At 37.4% G+C, this 11,237-nt stretch overlaps 1 protein-coding gene across 10 annotated transcripts in view; it reads right to left on the minus strand.

The window, feature by feature from the left end:
* Positions 1-8,179, minus strand: part of HNRNPC (heterogeneous nuclear ribonucleoprotein C) — a 50,989-nt gene extending 42,810 nt beyond the window's left edge. For 3 of the 10 annotated variants that reach the window (XM_033107965.1, XM_033107964.1, XM_033107955.1), the window contains exons 1-3: positions 8,028-8,178; positions 7,364-7,409; positions 3,138-3,163 (exon numbers count right to left, since the gene is read on the minus strand). The gene's annotated coding sequence lies outside the window, so the exon portion shown is untranslated. Of the gene's footprint in view, positions 1-2,427; positions 2,549-3,137; positions 3,164-3,490; positions 3,652-7,363; positions 7,410-8,027 lie in introns of those variants that run through there. The other 7 variants (XM_033107957.1, XM_033107959.1, XM_033107963.1 and 4 more) reach the window with 7 other exon arrangements.
* Positions 8,180-11,237: the final 3,058 nt, after the last annotated feature.

The raw sequence follows: 11,237 nt of genomic DNA on the forward strand, positions 1-11,237 counted from the left end.
TAAAAAAAATAATAAAAAAACAGGGCAAGTACCCTCAAGACTAGGATTACTACTTTTTTCCCAGAGATTAACAGATAATGGCCTACTCTAATAGGTCTTCTAATTTATTGTCCTACTTGAACTTAGTCCTCATTACTAACATTCCCCACAAAACAGCCAGAAGGAAATTCCACAGAAAGCAATGAGATCTCATTCTCCAAAATCCTTCAACAGATAATCTAGATCTTAAACATAGCCCTACAAGGACCCATTATTATGTTTGGTACTTGCCTACCTTTCAAATTTTGTTTCTTATCCTATGTATTCTTAATGACTCTTCTGCAGTAGGTAGTATTTCTTGCTCAGAGGCCTAATTTTTCCCCTTACTATCTGCTTTCAGATGTGGCAATCCATTTACAGATCTCAATTTCAACATCAGTTTCATTAAGGTCTCTTCACTAGCAGAACCTGCACTTTCATATTCTAATTTGGTTCCCTCATTACCATCTCATCCTGCCTGTTCTTTTCCTTCAGGAATATAGATTACTACAGTGCTAATTGTTCTTTATCCCCTCAATGGTCTATAATATCCAAGAGGGCAGGGGACAGTATGTTTTGTTTATCCCTATATGCCCAAGTCTAATGGTGATTTTCCGAATAAGCACTCAAATGTTTAACAAACATCTCTATTTGAATGTTCCACGAGCACCTCAAAAATTAATACTTAAATTTTTTTTCCTACTCTCAACCCTAACCCTTTGTTTACCCATCATCTATCCCCATCCCAGAAGCTAGAAACCCAGGGGTCATGCCAAATCCCTCACTCTTCATCACATCACAAATTTAAGTCCTCCTAAATTTATCCCCTCCTCTCTAATCCCAATACCACTGCTTTTGACCAGTTCAGGTCGTATTTTTCCTTGTATTTTAATATCTTCGTTATTTATCACCTACTTCCAATCTCATTCTCCTCTAACCCTAGTATTCCACACCATCAGAATGACATTTCTAAGAAGGAAAATTTGATGTCACTCCAGTTTATAATCTTTCAACAGCTCACCACTGGTTTCTGGATAACATACAAACTCCTTGGCATGGCATTAAAATTTTTTACATCTGGCCTTACCTCTCTAAGGTCCAGTTCAGCTTCCTTTCTCTTAGAAGCATTTCCTGACCTCTGAAGAGTCAATTAGGTACCCATTCTTGCAGGTTCCATGCTTACCTCTAATCGCATCACATAAGCTCATCCGTCTCCCCGCATGAGGCTGAAGAACTATACTTTTGTTTCCCCCAAACCAGAACATGACCCATACAATGAATTTGTAGAATTAGCAAGTAAGAAATAAATTAAACTCAACCTCTAGTGAACAGCAGCCACACAATGACAGCAACCAAGTAGAAATAGCTGTCACAGAATAGAGCACATCAGTAAAACTTGGTCCAATAAAAGAAAAATTTCCATTCCTCTTCCAGATAACCTAAGGACATTTTACTTAACTTTTTCCCATTGTGTTTTCCTCCGAGGCTGCCTGCAGTTTCACTTGAACTAGATTTTACCATTTCAGTAGGAGTAAAGGAAGGGATCAAGTAAGTAATTTACCCTAGCACCACAGCACTGAATATGCCTTTAAAAATCATTCTACTTTTTGCCCCAGCTCAAAATCTATTAAAGCAATTCTAAATCAATTTGTCAAAATTTTCAGCAAAATACAAGTTGCAAAATTCTTAACTCTGACTATCCACATCCTTATCTCTGCATTAATCTTGTGATTAGAGCAGATTCACTCTTTCATTTACCACCTTTGGAAAATGACTGGATTCTCCAACATATAGCTGGGCCACAAGTCATTGAAAAAGCGGTCCACCCTAGATCTTCCCTGATGTGCATACAAAGATTAAGAGGATTTCCCTGCTTTGAGGTTAAAAAGGCTACCTATCCTTTTCTTTTTAAAAACCTTCCAGAGAAATAGTATTTTAATATTACAACAAGCTTCTTGTGGTTTGATTCATGTTAAATATCAATGATAAAAATAGTCTAAATAAAATACAACCCAAAATTGTTGTCACTAACCCAAGGAAGACTACTCCAAATGACATTTTTTTACTAATTTGCAATAGAATTACTAAGAAAAAGGACCACCTTGTTGCTTGCTAGTCATTAAAACAAACCATTTTCAAAGTACTGTATATGTAAACTTCAGCTATTTTCAATTATCAAAAATTCCCAGGCAGCACAAGTTAATTAGGCATAATTCCATTAGTTTACCAAAAAAAAAAATAAATAAAAAAATAAAATATATATGAAGTGGTCTCCCTTGGGAAATATCTCTTGAGATACACACAAAGGATTAACCCTAACATTTCCAGAAGCTATCACCTATACCTCATCAACTAAACTTTAACTGGTGTATTTCCTAGTCTTTGCAATGAAACTAGTGGACCTCACACCTCTTACCATCACCCAGGAAGGGTGTGCATCTGTTCCGAAGGCCCCCCTGGCTCCAGGTCATCCTGGCTGCCGCTGCTCCAGGCTGGGCATCCATGTTGCTGCAGCTTGTGGTTTGTGAGGGGTAGTGTACAGGAAAAGCAGGATGGGATTTCAAGGGAAACAGGAGAAAGATGGCTTTCTGGGAAAATGCCACCACCATCATAGGTGTTAAGTAGTACCACACACATTTTATTGCAGCACAGTTTAAAAATTTAACAAATGAAAGATTAAAAATAAAAAAAAAACAAAAATAAAAAAATTAAAAATACAGACGTCCAGAGATGCTCTAAAACAGTTAAGTTAAAGATCAGGAAAAATAAGGTCACAGACTTAACAGCCAGTAAAATTCTTTCGAGCGTGGGGAAGGGGATGAGGGCAAGGGTGGGGTTGGGAGAGAAAAGGTTTATGTGATCAATCCACTTAAAAATGCTAATGCCTTCACTTTCTCTCCCAAGATGCAAAACTTCAAAGTCAATTAGGAGGCCGGAGAAATTCTTATGAACATTCAGAAAAACTCCATTTTAATCCGGTTAAAAATCATCAGTGTCATTATTATCATCATCATCACCATCATAAGTATAATAATAAATAATAGTAACTAGTAACAACAATAAAAAGGAAATCAGCGGAAAGTCAGGAAAAATGTAAAAAAAAAATTGGAATAACTTACTGTAGCTGAAGATCAAAAAAATCTCACTGTAAAAAAACAAAAATAAAAATAGCCCAGATTAGAAAAACGGGAGGTGCAAAAATGTCAAGTCAGTAAAGTTCATTTCTTTTCTCTTTCCAAAAGCAGTTTCCTCAAAAACCGCAAGGGTAAAGTTCTCAGTAGCAGACAAGCAAAGCCCTTTCCACATCATCAATCAATCTTAAAAATACACGAGGAAGTAGAGAGGTCAGTTTATGAGAGGCTAAAAGGCTCCTCCTCCTCAACCCAACTGCTGCAGAAAAAAATAGAAATAGAAATTTTAAAAATTACAACTTAAATCCAAGTCCCGTTTTTGAAAACAAAAAAAAAAACACCTGTAAATTTGCTGTAGTGCACACCAAGTTGCATTATGTTTAAAATGTCTTTATAAAATCAGTTTTGGAATGGGAATGTGTGTGTTCTGGAAGGGTGGGGAAGGGAGGTTAAAAATCAAAGCTGAGCTCCAGTGAGTAGGGATGGGGTTCGCCTTGCTGCCCTGTGAAAGGAGAAGGGACAGATTGAGTCAGAGTTCCTCAGAAATGTTGTGCCATAAACCCCCAAGACAGACACATCTGTCCATTGCATCTAACACATTTTGGTAAAGCATAACATTCCACTGGGATGGGGAGAGCCTCTACAGAATCATTTCTACCAGTGACTTTCTTCACAATTCTTCAACATCAGTAGATAACTAAAATTAAAATACACGCATGTATTCCCTTAAGGGTCTCAAAAAATATCTAAGTTCAAACATTCATCTTGATAACCAGCAGTCTGGGCAAGGAAAATATAGAAAAACCAGGCCAACAGAGATAAAGAAGTGAGCAAATGTGAAATATCAAGATTATGAAGGTAAATGAATTCATGGGTTTTTAAATTTTTAAGTCCATGTAGTTTTTCCTGTAATACAGACTGAAGAATGGTCTACCATGAAGGTACAAAATAGAAATGATATCTGTTCTCAAAGCCAAAGACTGATAAAAGTATAGGACCTAACAGATTCTACAGTAACTGGGAAAGATGCTTTAAATAAGGAGCACATTATTCCACTCGTTGACAAAATGAAAAACCACAGATGAAGGAAAAAAGATATGGCTACTGACTATTCAATGTCATAAAACAGGTAAAAAATTATAGTCCTTAAGAAATTTGTGGTCCCACTATTTATAAACTAGTATATGTAGCTAATTCCAAGATATGAATTCTAAGGATCGGATACATAATATCAAAAACATACAACAGACTGACTGCCTCATCAGTGAAAACATTTGCAATTGGACTGTACCTAGGTGTTTGAGCAAATAAGAATGAACTGGTTGCATTCACATTTCAATATTTAGCCATGAGGTTTGATTCTCATCTCCAAATGTCTGTAAACGAAAACATTTTAAGCTGAGTTGTTTTTAAGAGTGTTCCATGAATCAATTATGTATGAACACTACAGCAACAGAACAGGTACTATAACTTAAACTTTAACTGTAAATTTTTAAAAAGTAGACCGGTTTAGAAATGACATGTTACTCTTACACTTGGATTCATATGTTACATTGTACAAAATGTACAGCCAATAGAAAAAGTTGTAGAAAATATAAATTCTCCTGAATGTTATCTCCTTTGAGTCAGTGTTTGGGATGTACAGTAATGGTGAAACATTCAATTTTCTTTCTTGCAGTCACAGCCTGAACCTGGTACTTAAAATTTTCAGGATATGTTAAGTAACTTTGTGACTCATATACAAACAAATCCTTTGCACATGTATCACAAGACATAAGCCTAAAGAGAAGTGGTTAACATCAAAAGCATTTACATCTTTCAAAGTCAAGAAGGTATCTCCCAAGATGTTATATAAATTGATGCACTATCACTCATAAAAAAGACCAAACTACTTTAGCACATAATTCTAATCCTCTGTAATTAAGAGTATACCTACATTATACTGTCAATCCTCTGGGAGGTTTGAATCCCTTCTTCTAAAAGGGTATTCTCAAAGGGAGGTCTGCCAACAAGCATCACTGGCACTTACTGGAAATACAAACTCTCGGGGCCCACCCCAGACTGACTTCATGAGAAACTCTGGTGGAGACCCCAACCATGTTTTAACCAGCCCTCTTGCTGATTCTGATGTCAGCTCATGTTTAAGAACTGTGAAAAGTTTAATGAGGAACCTCTATCCCCTAGTTAAGATCAAGTCTTTATAAACAAAGTGCCTCATCCTTCCAGTGTACTGACAGCAGGTGTGAGCACCAAGGCTTCATTATGTGTTCCTTACACTATATAAAATTATTCCAAGAAAATTATAACCTATAATAGTAAGCACACCAAGATAATTTTTAAAACCCTATAGTAATCCTTTTCCTTTATAAACCCCAAATTTCCTGCATCTAAGAGACCACGTGCAGTTATGCTACATCTAATAGTTCTGGATATCAACAGTCAATAATTCTCTAGTAAATCTAACCATGTACAAAACCATTATTTTCCCTAATCCCAATGAGAATGAATACGAGCAAATAAAGTTCCCCAAAGACAACTACTAATAAAATTATTTGACTGAAACACTGATTAAAGGCAGTTAACATTAATAATATACAAAAATGGCTTTTAATAGTAAAACTTCCTGTACACTTTCCAGCCTTCTGACAACAAATGAGTTATAGAAATCAAATTAAAACAAAAATCTAAGCCCCTTTATAAGTATAAAACTGAAATCCAGGAAGTTTAACTGATTTGCCTGACATAGCCAATAATAATGGGGAGAATAAAATCCAGTTCTCTTAACTGCTAAGTCAAGATTCCTTCAACTGTTACTCTTGCAACTGTTACTCTCAACATCTCACATTCACCACTTAAAATAATCTTTAAGATTAGAATAACTAGCTATTTTGAGTTTATTCTTTGCTTGTTTCTAACAGCAATTCCATCTAAAACAAGGTCAACATGCTATGTGAAACCCTCTAGAGACCTAATTACAAATATAAGCTATGTTTCAATTCTCTACAGAAGGAATAGCAAACATTCGACAATGCATGAGCATGGGAAACAGTAAGGTCAGAAGACCTGCAACTTAGTCATCTTGCTTAAACCTTTCCTCTCTAGCCAACATGTTGCTAATGCCTACTTACATGAAAACACATCATTTCACCCCAATAAACTTTAATTTAAAAAAAAAGAAAAGTAAAAAACATACACCTGGAATTGTTTCAGGTATTAATTCTGTGGCCAAATTATTCCTGATGGATTAACTCAAAGAAACTGTTACCTTGGTACATGCTGATCCCAAGCAACCCATATTTCTAACACCTCAAGGCAAGAAAGTGCCCTTCAATTAATCTCACCTCAATAATTGTTCTTAAATATTAATTCCTGACATTTATCTTTATTTGCCAACAATATTTTCATTAGGTAGGTGATTTCCTAAATTAATCAATCACTGCCCTTATTTCATTTCTAACAATTCTGCAGTGACAAACTTTACTTTTAAGCCCATGTATATTAATACGTGTTTAGACTTTAAAAAAAAAAATCAATTCTTTTGATCCCAATTACATACATTTTCAATTATCTACATGGTGAGGAATCAACAGATGTCTAGCTATCTAGAATAAGAGTGCTTTCACTTCCTTTTAGATAGGTTTCCTAAAGGATGATTCTACCCTGCAGTATTGGTTTACATTGGGCTTAGTAAGTTTTTGTGAAATTAACACATTGTAAAAATTAAGAGCAACTAAACCTTACAAGAGGATTTAAAAAAAAAGCAATTTTTTGGATAAGGGAATGTAATTCTACTTAGAAACCTATGTATGATTTTTATAAACTTATCAAAAATTTTTAGCAAGTTTCAAGACCTAGTAAATAGTGGGCACTGTAACACTTGCTTAATAAGAAGTATGTAGGTATACATTTTTGCCAGTTTAGATAGTCTGGAAAATTAATGTCAGAATATCCTGAAATTTATCTTAAGACGTTATAATAAATGCATTTCTCCTAATTAAATATTTTTCCCAAGTGCAGTTGGGAATTTCCAGTTACTGCTAGTGCTTGCTGTAATTAGGATCCCGTAAAGATTGAAATATAGTATTTTTAGTGCCTAGTATTCCAATAGCTAGCTAAAACCACTTGACTTACTAGTTCCGCTACTGATTTAGTATGATCCTGCCACCAACACTCTTATGCCTGAGTTTCTGTCTGAGAAAGATAGTAATACCTACCTCAAGCAAAGTTCCACTAACTTATATATTTCAAGTGATTTGTAACCTGCAGATAAAAAGTAAGCCAGCTTTAATTACTGTTAATATGTAAATGAAATTACAATCTTTTAAAAAACAGAATTGAAAAGAACTACTTCCAGGTCCATCATTTTCTCAGAGAGAAGATAAAAAGTAATCAGTAAAATACGAAATAATATCTATTATTTTTATGCCCTGCGGTACGCTCCATAATTTAGAGGCTTGCGGTACTATTACATCTACTTGGTAACCGTTCCCCATCCCCCGCCCAATTTTTAAATTTCATAGGAGGCATCAGCACTACATTAACTTCAACTATACTGAGCACCTCGATCTTCCCTTTCATTATCTCTTCGAGTCCTCATGGTCGTAGAAAATGAAAGGAAAGCTGCCGTTAGCATAGAAAGAGAACGAAAAAGAAAAGCCATTTTCCCTGACGATCGTGGCCTAGAGCACACCAGGATAAATCTACGGAAGGGCTGAGGCCTATAAAACTCGCTCCTGCATAAGATCTAATCCCCCAATGCAAAACAGAATAAATGGGGGCCTGGTTACTCTACCGAGGAGAGAGCCCTCCACTTCTCTCCCACCCCCTCGCGAACTTCGAGGAACCCAGCCATCCCCTTCTTCCGCCTCCTCCACTTACCCGAAGGGGGAAGGAGAAGAGATTCGATTCTGAATCTCCTACTCCCGGGTTGTACGTGAAGAAGCCGACTGCTCCCCGAGGTCGGCAACGCGGTCGCAACCACTCAACCTTCGTCTCTTCACAAAATGGCCCCCGAGTCTCCTCTGCCGCCGAGGCGAAGGCCTATCCCCGCCCCATTCCAGAGAATCTTCCTATTGGCTGTGATTTTTCTCGCTTCAGCTTCTAATTAGACAGTTCTACCGCTCTTCACAATTTTGCCCAATAACAATCAGTAGTGGGTTAGACTAAGCAAAAGAATTTCCGCATGCGTGAAAGAAACTAGTTTGTAATTGGTTACTTTTCCTGTCATTTATCGCCTGAGAAATGCTTATTGGCCACGGTACCTGACGAAGCGCTGGGTAGAAACTCGCCTTTGTATCGCGCACAGCTTCACATCCGGGTACCCGGGAGGTCTGATTGGCGGCCGCTGTATCCTATCTCTGCTCCTTAGAGTGCCTACTAGAAGGACCGCCTATATCTCGGAATTACCGCTGCGCTGGGGCAGGGAGGGATTGAGGGATTTTGGTAGGTGGGGGGCTCAGGGAGGTTCTGCTCTAGCACCGGGCCTAGGATAAAGGTTATGGGCCAAATCCTCCCTTGTGCAGTATGGGTAAAGGGCTTAGAGCGGGGAGGGAACATGTGTGGAAAACTAACCTGCCCAGCAGTTTTTCCAACCTTAGATCCTATCTCAGTTGCAAACAAGAATGTCAGTCAGCTACTTCCTGGACAACTTTTCTTAGCCTGTCAAGGTTTTCTTCAGACAACCCATATCTCATCCAAACCGACTTTTGACTATCACGCTTCACTACATAAAGTAAAGGAAGTCTAAGATGCTGGCCTGAGATACCCATCCTTTGACGCCAAGTAATCGCACTAATACCATACACGTGCCAATCAAATTTTCCTACCCATCTGTCACCCCTCCCCACCCCCAATCTGGTCCCTAAATTCCCTTTATCCTGAAATAGCTCTTCTTGAACCTGTTCACTCAGGTCATTTCCTGTCGATCCTTCCGATTATATTAATATTATAGCAGCCAGGCATGCAATGGAATAGGACAAGCTATCCTAAGAATGAGGGAAATTTCTCTGTGCTGTTAGGGAAAACGAGGTACAGAACAATATCTAGATAAAATGATTCTATATATACATTTTAAGGGACATATGTATATATGAGTGTAGTTTTATGCATTAGTTTTGAATTTGTTCGGAATTCTAGAGAAATTCACAAGGAAGCTAGCAGTTACCTGTCAAATGACAAAACTAAGATAATTTAGTAATGAGTTTAATGTCCTTTATTCAAGGGAAAACAATCCGTGGATTGGGGGAGTACAGTGCCTCACAAGCAGTGGAGCACTCTTCTTGAGGGATTTTGGGCAAGAGCAACTTTTATAGTGTTAGAAATGGCAAAGTGGGGAACAGCATGATTGTCTGGAGTTGATTATCTGACCTTATTTAGAAAGATCAAGGAACAAGGAAGTAAATATACAGCCCAGAGTTGTCCTGGTGTTTGGTGATTGGATTACTGGATATACTGCATTTCTCGTCAAGAGGAGCTTTTACAGGAACACAAAAGTTCGGTTTGCAGGTGACACCCCAGAAGGAGCGGCTCCATCTTGAGCCTAGAAATTTATTTCAACATACCTTTGGAAATGAACCTTTTACCTTATTGACACTGAGAAGGAAAATATCTGTCAAAAAGAATTCTATGGTTAACTGGGCCCAAATTTATAATTAAAGTCTAACAGCTGTTTGTTTACAGTGAGCTGCTCATGCACCACTGTATTTTAGGGAAAAGCCAAAGACTGAGCTCCTGATCTACCTGCACTGTGTTCCTGCCAGCTGAGTAGACCCTTACAAAGAAGCTTCTGGTATTCTATTTGGACCAATGAGACTGAGACCTTTCCCGTCCAGTAGGAGCTATGAAGTTTTACCCTCATTTTCATCTTTACAAACTGATCAGAGCACGTCCATATTGGGCAATCAAAATGGGCAATTCCAACCAATCAAGACAGTGCTATTTGGACCAATCAAACTATTCAGATTTGGAGGCCTCGGTTACATAGAAATGGACCAATCAGGGACCAGGGGCAGGAACTTCTGTATAAGCCACTTTCCTTTAGGCCTCAGTGAAGTCCACTTTCAGCTGCCTTTTTCCTGTTTGGGCTGTAACATCAGAGCTGTAACACTTGAGCTGCTTCACTTCAATAAAGTCTCCCTTCACCGAACCCCATTCTGGGGATTTCTGTTGTCATTGGATTTGTGGCAATGAACTTCAGTTGACAATCTTTTTCAATAGAGTGCCTTTCTACACTGTTTGGATTTCTTGCCATATGCATGTATGTATTGCTACAGGCTAATTTAAAAAGCAAAAACAAAAAGAATGTAAGGAAAAAATTATACTAAAGTGTTAATGGTAGTTCTCTCCTGGTGGGACATGTGGTCTTTTTTCCTTCCTTCTGCTTTTCTATATTTTCTAAATTGTCTGTATTGAAAAAGTAATCAAAGGGAAAACATCCTCCATGTGCTTACAGCTCAGCTCAATTGCCACACTGCAGTTTATTTAAAACTCCCTTATAGCACTGGGGTTAATTTTATACTCATCACTTCTCCCTTCCTGGATGGTATGCTTTTTGATGGCAGAAATTAACTTTAATTTCTCTCAGTATTCCCCCTTGCTTGCTATACATATCACAGGGCTTTAAACAGAGTGTCGTTTATATTAAGATAATCATAATTTTTATTTATGGGGAAATTGCTATTTCCTCAGGACAAACAGGTAGACTGTCTTTTATTATATATTTTATATAGCACGTACTCAGAGGGACCCAGAGGCTGTAAGGCTTGGTTGACATGTGATTCATGTAACTCTTGGTTTAAGTAAACTACAATAAACACTAAAATGTTTTATTGTTCATTGTTATAATAAGAAGTCTATAAAATGTTCATGAAAACTACTTATTTTCATTTTACCAGAAATCAGTTTTGCTGTGTGAGCTTTGTCATGACCTACTTATTTATGTTTTCAAGAATTCACCCTTATGTTAATTGAGATGGAAATAGAGGAGCCAAGAAGAATTAACAAGTCCCTCCATCAAGTAAGTTAGAATTTACTAAGGATGAGAAAATCAGTGCAAAAATAGCGTAATACAAATCAGAATGCTAAGTAGCA

The sequence above is a fragment of the Rhinolophus ferrumequinum genome, chromosome 6 (assembly GCF_004115265.2).
Source record: "Rhinolophus ferrumequinum isolate MPI-CBG mRhiFer1 chromosome 6, mRhiFer1_v1.p, whole genome shotgun sequence".
NCBI classification, from domain to species: domain Eukaryota; kingdom Metazoa; phylum Chordata; class Mammalia; order Chiroptera; family Rhinolophidae; genus Rhinolophus; species Rhinolophus ferrumequinum.